This window comes from Beta vulgaris, chromosome 5 (genome assembly GCF_026745355.1).
Source record: "Beta vulgaris subsp. vulgaris cultivar EL10 chromosome 5, EL10.2, whole genome shotgun sequence".
Taxonomy (NCBI): Eukaryota; Viridiplantae; Streptophyta; class Magnoliopsida; order Caryophyllales; family Amaranthaceae; genus Beta; species Beta vulgaris.
In genome coordinates this window covers 17,236,286-17,245,220 of record NC_079206.1, presented here as the reverse complement: position 1 = coordinate 17,245,220, position 8,935 = coordinate 17,236,286, and the positions used below count along the sequence as shown (strand labels likewise).

At 34.6% G+C, this 8,935-nt stretch overlaps 1 pseudogene; it reads left to right on the top strand.

Annotated features, from left to right (window-relative positions):
- Positions 1 to 1,897: 1,897 nt before the first annotated feature.
- On the top strand, positions 1,898 to 3,475 carry LOC125497869 (uncharacterized; annotated as a pseudogene).
- The last annotated feature ends 5,460 nt before the right edge of the window (positions 3,476 to 8,935 follow it).

Genomic DNA, 8,935 nt, shown 5'->3' with positions numbered 1-8,935 from the left:
GGGAGCGTCCACTATGGACGCCCCACCACTGGTGGAGGCGTCCATGGCAGGCGCCTCACCATGTGGTGGGGCGCCTGCCATGGACGCCTCCACCAGTGGTGGGGCGTCCATGGTGGACGCTCCCCTGTTTTTTTTTTTTAAAAAAAAAATCAGATCTGTCAATGAAGAAACAGAGAAGTGGAGGGTGGGATTACGGCGGTGTGGTGCGGCGGCGGTACTGGTGCATCGCGGCGGTACTGGTGCATCGCGCGTACTGGTGCATCGGCGGCGGTACTGGTGCATCGCGGCGGTGGGCGGCGGTGGGGCGGCGACGGTGGTGGTGTTCAACCGGTGCCCAATGGTGATGTCTGATGTGGGAGAAGAGGGGAGAAGAATGAAGGTATTAGAAGGAAGAAAATCTGAAAATGAAAAAAATACGTATATTATACGTATTTAGGGCGTTAATGGGAAAATTTAGGGCGTCGTTTAGCAAATGAGTTAATTTATGTTACACAACAATCTTCATCCTCATAATTATAGCAAATTATACCATATACTCTAGCATAAAGAGCTATGTGCATACATAGATACATGCACAATGCATCATACACGTCAGTCTATTTTTTTTGAGGGGATACACGACAGTATATAAAGATAAACGAATTTGTGCGGAAGGTAGACACATCACGTCTGTCTCCATGCAATCAAATAGTAGTACATGATAGTTGATACATTGTTAAGGCTTTGCATAATCCCCACCAGCACCCAAGCCACAAGATCAACGTTCGCTAACACTAAATCTATTAAAATCAAATGAGAGACCATTGGTCTCGGAGACCCGAAAAGCCAAGGTGGAGGACTTTCCACCTAGTCCCCCTCAAAACCCCACCTGTGGCTGTGTCGCATCCTCGTCAATGAATTGAAATTACAAAGGTAGCTTGCATGAAGCATCAATGAACTTTGAGTAGTTTATTTATTGGTGCAAAGTTTATCATAGTTTGTGAAGTAAGAGTGAGGGGTGGTAGCTTAGTGGAGTACCACCTCGAATTTCAGGACATTGCTCAGGGTTCGAATTCTCATCTCAATATATTTTGAGCTGTTTAGCCTTGTACCCAGCCTCTGAACTAGTGTGCTCTGCAGATCAATAGCCTAACAGGAGTTGGTTTTCGGATCAATTATCTTTTCTAATAATAATAAAAAAAAAGTTTGTGAAGTAAACCACCTCAGATGACCTCAAAATAGATAATTTCGGTCCAATTGAAAAAGACACTTCTTTCCAAAGTTTGACCCATCCACATTCAATTCCTCAACCTCTTCTTTCTTCTGTCAAACTCCTACACCTAAATCTTGAATAATCTCCCACCTACCCAGGCCACCCCTCTTCCCAAACAATTTATTTTTTTTAGAAAGTCTCATAAAGTGAAAAAATAAAATAAGAATAGAATCAGATTTGCTATAGGTTATGAATTGTGTTAGTGGTTTGATACTTTCTTTAATGGGTGCTAGTTGTTCGATACTTTTGAAGTTTGGTTATTGCTTTTTCATTGATCAAGTGAATTATCTTTTTATATGGAGTTTAAGTTACGTTGCTATTTGATCATGGTATCGTCATTACATCTATTTAAGTCAAAAGTAATTTATTATTATGGCTAATTGTCATTTGTCACCATAAAAACATCTCAATTTCATTTTTGTCTAAGAAAGAACAAAATTTCAATTAAGCGTTTATTTTTTTTAATTACTATTAATTATCAAGATTTACATTTTCTTTTTATTGATAAAGACTGTATTTGACTCTTTATTTTAAAGTGTAAAAATACAAATGAAAATATGCCAAATTCTTTATTAACTGTTTTCTTCGGCATAGAGCAACTTAACTGAACTGAACTGAACAGAATTGAATTAAAATGAATAGTAATATGTGAAACGAAAAATATTGTCTAGAGCTAAACTGAACTAAATTAAACTGAAAATAAGTTGAGAAAACAGACCCTAAAACTTTAAAAAACGAGAGGAAAATATATATAACCGGCCTACTAATTTTCATACTACACCCGTCCAAAATAACTTCTTAGAGTCCAACTTTCAATCGTCAATTTCAAACATTCTAATCTCTTATCAAGATTTAGCTCGATCCAAACTGGTTTGGTCAGATGGAAGACCAATTTTGCACCACTGCTAATTGCTAATGTTGCTTAGAGTTGTACTTGAGTGGGTTTGTTCGTTGGATTCAAAATCTTTATTTGTAATGAAGTCCATCTCACGTGTGAACATCCACATTCAGCACCCAAACATAACTACTTCCCTTCCCTTTCTCCAACATTCATCCCACAACCACAACACCTTCCCTAGCATATAAATATACACAAAGAAATCCACAGTTCCCGCTTTCTAACAACGACGCCATTCCACTTTTTCCTTTCTTATGGTATTTTATTTCTCAAACTCAACTCTAAACTCGATACAGTGCCACACCAACTTTCGACTAATTTCTACCCATCATTATTTCTTAACCATAGTTAACTCTCTCACCCTTTATATAACCCCCTCAACTCAACTGACATTAATTTAATAAACAACAAAACAAAATCGAAGAAAACTCTCAAGTCTCAACTCAACAATGGATTACGCTGAAATATGGAAATGCTCACAACACCCTACAAAACGTCGTCGTATAGGAGTATGTCCTCTATGTCTTAAAGAACGCCTGGATGCACTTTGCCCTGAATGTGCTAACGTGCGCCCTTGTTCATGCTACGCAACCACCTCTTCATCTTCATCCTCATCATCCTCTTTCTCTCATCACATCTCAGAAATCGGACGGTCCTCCACTCTCACCAACGGTCAACCGGCGTTTCGACGGTCTAGATCTTCCGCCTTTCCTTTCTTCCGCTCCGTCAGATTCTCCGCCGTCGAGGATGAAAATCCGCCGGAAAAAGTCGCCGGAAAATCATTAACGTCGTCGTTTTGGTCGGTGATTTGGTGGCAGAAGAAGCCGAGGAGAGAGAAAATGGAACCAGAGATGAGAAGATCAAGGTCGGTTGCTGTCGTCGATAGTGACGTCAGGTCTATGAAAGCAAAAGGATGGTATTTTCCTAGTCCGATGAAACTTTTCCGGCAATCTAACTCCAAGACTTCTAAATTCTTCCATAAGAAATGATCTCCTCTGCCACCGTGGTTGAATTTTGATTCTTAATTCTTTTTTTTCTTTTTTCACTATTTTGGGTGTGGATAATTTTGTTACTCTGTATAGTTGAATTTTTGTTTGAAGATATTCGTGGTAGTGATGATAGATAACAATCGAGTGTGTTTAGTTGTGGAGGTACTTCGTAATGAAATGAATGAATACAGCCATACAGGATATTAGTGAAGTTTTAACTTTTTGCTGATTGAACATGGACGATTTTTTTGTACACATTTCGATGGATGAAAATGGAGAACAATTGAAAATCATTGCATACTTGATCAGAAAATATTCAAACGGTAGTTTTTTTTACTCCATGTTGAAACAAAAAATATCATTTAGTATAGCTAATTAACTAGTGTTTAGGCACTATAGGTGTTGAAAGTTGAAACCCATTAAATGCTCACTTGTGAGTGTTCCATATTGAAAAAAGAGGAGCGAATAAACCACTTTATAATATTATGAGTTACTCTTTTTATCACCCATTGGTTTTAGGATGAAACTTCCTAAATTGTAAGTGGACGAAACTCTCTTCCTCCTTATTAAAACATTAGGTACCTATTGTACCTTATGTTTCTAATATATCTTTTAGCTTTCGAAAAAATATTTTAGTGTTCGTTAAATTAACTTTTGGAGGCAATTTTAACTATTGACTAGTTTTTGCTAAAAGCTAAGATTATTAACTTTTGAATAGCTTTCGTCAAAAGCCAACTTTTTTACATATTGTTTACACATTATAATTTACTCCCTCTGTTTTTTTTTATCATTCCTACTTTGACTTTGCACGTTTGCCAATGCACGTTTTAAAACTTAAATATCTTTCATTATATATTAGTAAAAATTATAACGATTGAATATTAATAAAGTACTAATTGAGACGAATCAAACAAGACCCCACATGACTATGTTTTTTTCTTATAAATTGAGAACATTTGAGAAGATTCTCTCTATGCATGAATAGTGTCAAGATTCTAAGTGAGAAAGATAAAAAAAAAAACAGAGGGAGTACTAAATAGCCATTATTACCGAATAATTCTACTTCACATAGCTAGTTCTACATCTAAAAGCTAAAATCGACCTCCATAGTTAACTCACATCTAACAACTACTTTTGTCGAACATACCATCTATAGTGTTGAGTTGCGAGATCGCTACCTATGAATCTCCAACTTTATTTGAAGTCACGTTGTAAAACCGTTACTCATAATCTTTTCCACCTGCTACTCACTACTTAACCAAACACTCTTAATTTTCTTAATTAGCGTTTTGATACTATCTGACTGGTACCTGTTTCTTGAAACTAGGGGTATTCATTTTATATTAGGAAAAATTCGATCTGAATCCGATTCGAAAAATTCCAGACCAGATCGAGTATTCGAAATTTAGAATCGGATATTCAAAAACTAAAAAATTGAATTTTCAAAGGAAAAGTTCATAAAATAAGTTTCATATCGGATCATCAGATCATCGATATTTCGGATATAAGGCCTTGAAAAACGGAGATTTCGGATTAGATATCCGAAAAATTTCCATGTTTTGGATATTTTGGGATATGGAAATTTATGATCCGAATTTCTTTGGATATCCGATCCGAAATGAAAACTGAAAAAGCGGATCAGATATTCGAAAAACCGGATATAAACACCCATACCTAAAATGCTAATGCTATACAGGACCAATATATCGAATAATTAATCACATAAACCAGAATAATTTATACTTCATCTATTTTTTTAGTGAATAGTTTACTCACCTGATGTTTTAGATTTGAGTATGGATTCTAGAAATTACTCCATCGCTAGGTTCAGCAACAGATATTAACTCACAAGCGAGTTTGTCTTCTTTATTCACATACTAGAATTTTTTTTGCACGCGATGCGTGCTTGAATTTTTTTCGAACAGAAACTCAATTTTCTTCGGTATAAGAGTCAAAATTTGAACATTAGACATACGAAGTATAATTGTTTTTACTTGCAAAATTTGATTGGTTTAGTTTCTGTCACTTAAGTCTCTCACCATTTTTTTTTTACTTTTCAAAGTTAAATTCTATGAATAAAATAGAAATTTTTTTGAATTTATTTATGATTTCTAATATTATAATTTTTAGTTGATTTTTGAATTAAGTACAATACTTTATAAATTGTAAAGAAAGTAGACACTTTGATTTCAAGTCAATTTTTACATAGGTTGTAGTTTGTAAGCGAATTTTTTAATTTTTGTAAAGTTTTCTCATTTTAGTGATTTGCATAACGAAAATTATGCAATTTTATGATTTTAGTTGACTTGTGAGTGATTATTATAATTATATTTTTGATATTTTTGTTTGAAGCTCCTTTGATTTGTAAGTGAATTTGTAATTTAGAATGGGAAGGGGGTAAGATAGTCTCTTCATTCGGGGACACCATAGCTCCCCCTTCCCTTATATAATAGAGATATGTTGTACTTTAATTCTTGAATGATATTTTATATAAAACTTTTTACCTTGATAATTTATCACTATTATATAATAGAAAAAAATACTTCCAAATATATGTAAAAGTTTCATTATATATAGGAAACACTATAAAAAAGTAAATAATTTTTTTCCTTGTCTAATTTCTAAATTTTGATTTCACTACAAATACACCTCTAATTTTTATCATCACCCACTATTAATTGTGAATGGTTCTTGAGAATAGTGATTTGTAAGTAAATTTTTGTAAATGTTTTTATATGTATTGATGTTCTAGGTTATTAGTTTTAGTTTGTATATTAATTTAAAGTTTTAATAAAGTTTCCTGATTATTTCGTGATTTTTATAACATGATTTTCTCAATTGTATGGGTGATTTCTAAAGTTTCTTCTTTTAAGTGATTTGTGAGTGAGTGTTGTAAATTTATTTTCGGTATTTTGATTTTGACATTCCTTTTGTAATTTAGAAAGAGAAGGGGGGCAAAATAGGCGTTTCAAAAGAGGACACCATTGCTCCCCCCTTCCCTTATATAATAGAGATATTTGCTATTCTTTTCTCAATAGGTCAATTATCTTGATTGCAAAATTTGTTTCATTAAATTTATTTTTATTTCATTTTTTAAAGGAATTTATTTCATTAATTTAGATCTACATAAATAAATGAAAATTTTCAATCTTCCCATCTACAAAAATCATCTTCTTTTTTACTTTATTTTTTCCGCTCACACATTCATTTAATATTTAAAGTATTTTATTTTTTTTCACCAGTGCTTCTCTTGATCATATTTGAAATTCACAAATTGCTCTAAACAATTACCATAATCAACAACACCTGCAAATCAAATAAAAAATTATATACATTAGTCAGATATAAATAGCATAGTGCTTTGCAGCACACAATTTTTTTTCTAATATCTCTTAGTTACAATGCAATCATGTTTAAGCGAAAATATCGCAGAGTCGCGCTTTGTGAAACTTTTAATTCATCACCATGAAGATTATTATGAACCACTCCTATACTCATTTTGAAGCTTTATCATGTATTTACTTCGTAAAAGTTATATATCTCAAAAAGTAATAAAAATTAGACTCAAGAATCACTTTATTTGGATTTTTGTGCAACAGTTATGCAATCAGGAACATTACTAATTTAACTCTAAAAACAATGAACAATTTTAAACCTTTTGGGAGGTTATAAGTCATTACCACTCATATAACGTACAAATCAAAGTTTAGCATGATATAAGATAATTAACAGTTGAGACTTTTTATAGAAGAACAACCATATATAGCGAAATTTACTAGTGGAGAAAAACGCAAGAATTGCGGTCAAAACAACTCTAAGGGCTGCGTTTTTTTGCCAGCAGTCCTTCACAACGAAGGGTTGCAGTTTAGGCCCAAAACCACAACCCTTCCATATTGGGAGGGCTGCGATTTTGGGCCTGAATCGCAGCCCTTTTTTGTACAAAGGGTTGCGGTTTTGATCATAACCGCAACCCTTTTGACAAAAAAACTTTTTTTGGCATTTTTTTACTCCTAAATTTTATCAAGAAATTTACAAAAGGAAAATTAAAAAAACGAATCAGCAACATAAAACAGTGTAAGATTTATTTGTGTAGTGTATGTATATTTCTTTATATGAGATTGTATGAAAACACAATGTAATTTACCTATGAAATCTACAAGTTGCTTGAATCGTCATCATATGCCTAGATACCCGTTCAAGACTTACTCATTAGGAGTAAATCTTGAATAGTCCCCGATTTGGGATTGTTCTTGGACGTTTGGTCTCACTTAATTAAGTGGTGAATGTGTGTCTTCTTTTCAATTATGAGGAAATTCTTGGCTTATCGTTTCTCTACATTGTTCTCTGGGTACATATGTAGATAAGCAATTATCTACATTGTGTACTTGGAGAACTGTAGGGAAATGCTGCCGGATTTTCCTTAGAATTGAAAAGTTGACATATATTCACTAGTGAGATTAGATGTCCAAGGATGGGTTAGGTTGGAGTGATAAGGATCTTCGGCTGCATGCATACAATTGAACATGTCACTATCTTAGCTTGCTCTATACGTGTGGTCTTAGCTTGAACGCGGATCGTACTTGGATGTATGGTAGTCGTGAATCGATTGAGTTTGTGAAAGGGGTCTCGAAATTCAGTACAACTACATTACAATATCAAACATCCTCTGGAGCAGTCGACTTTTATTGTCCTTGTGTCGATTGTAGAAATGTGAGCAAGGTTAGTAGTATACATGTGGTTAGGGAGCATGTCTTTTGCCATGGGTTTAGGCCTCAATACCACGTATGGGTTTGGCTTGGTGAGCAGGGAAGGTATATAGGAAGTTCTAGAGTAATGAACGATGTATGTGAAGAAAAGAAGGATGATGAGTTAGGGGATGATAATTGGGATGATGAGTTTGCAGATGATGATAGGGATTGGGTAGACAAGATGATACACGAGGTTGAAGATCAGTCGTGTAAACGACCTCGTATTTTTGAGTCTATGTCTGAGGCTGCTGAAAAGCCGTTGTATCCAGGTTGTAGAAAGTACACCAAACTTTCAACGGTAATAACACTATTCAACATTAAGTCGAAAGCTGGTTGGACGGACTCTAGTTTCACATCGCTTTTGGAAGTTTTAGCTGATATGCTCCCTGATGGAAATGAACTGCCAAAGTCGTACTATTCTGGGTAGTGTATCTCATTCAGAAATTTCATTCTTGTATTTTTGGTTTAATTTTGTGTAGATTCAGACTTTGTATTTCATTCTTGTATTTCATTCTTGTATATGCGAATTTATTTATTTTTAACAAAAATTACCCACTTGCGTCGGATGTAAGACAAATTAAAGTCGGACGCAAATGGACTTTTTTTAAAAAAGAAATGGTTGGGCAACGCAGATCATGTATCCTTAATTTGCGTTGAGATTTGTGCCGTCGTACCCATGTCCGACAAAAATGGTGGTCCAAGGTCCGACGCAAATCGTTAATTTTGTACTAATGAATGTATGTTCTTAGCCAAAACCAAGATCTGACGAAGAGTCCGGGAGATGGACGGAGAAGTAGAAATAGACTTTAGAGAAGAGATGAGATTAGCACAAACCGTTAAAATGGTAACCTGATGCATACATTGTCGGTTTATCCGAATGACAACATTTAAAAGCGCTTGAGCTTCTGCATGAAGAGCTGAAGTAGCGAGGCCATACATACCACCTCCTTGCACAATAGCATTCTCTAGCTCATCAACTAACCATGCAAGCCTAGAGGCCTTGATGACTTTGTTCTATGCAACATCAATTTGAACTTTATAATTATTA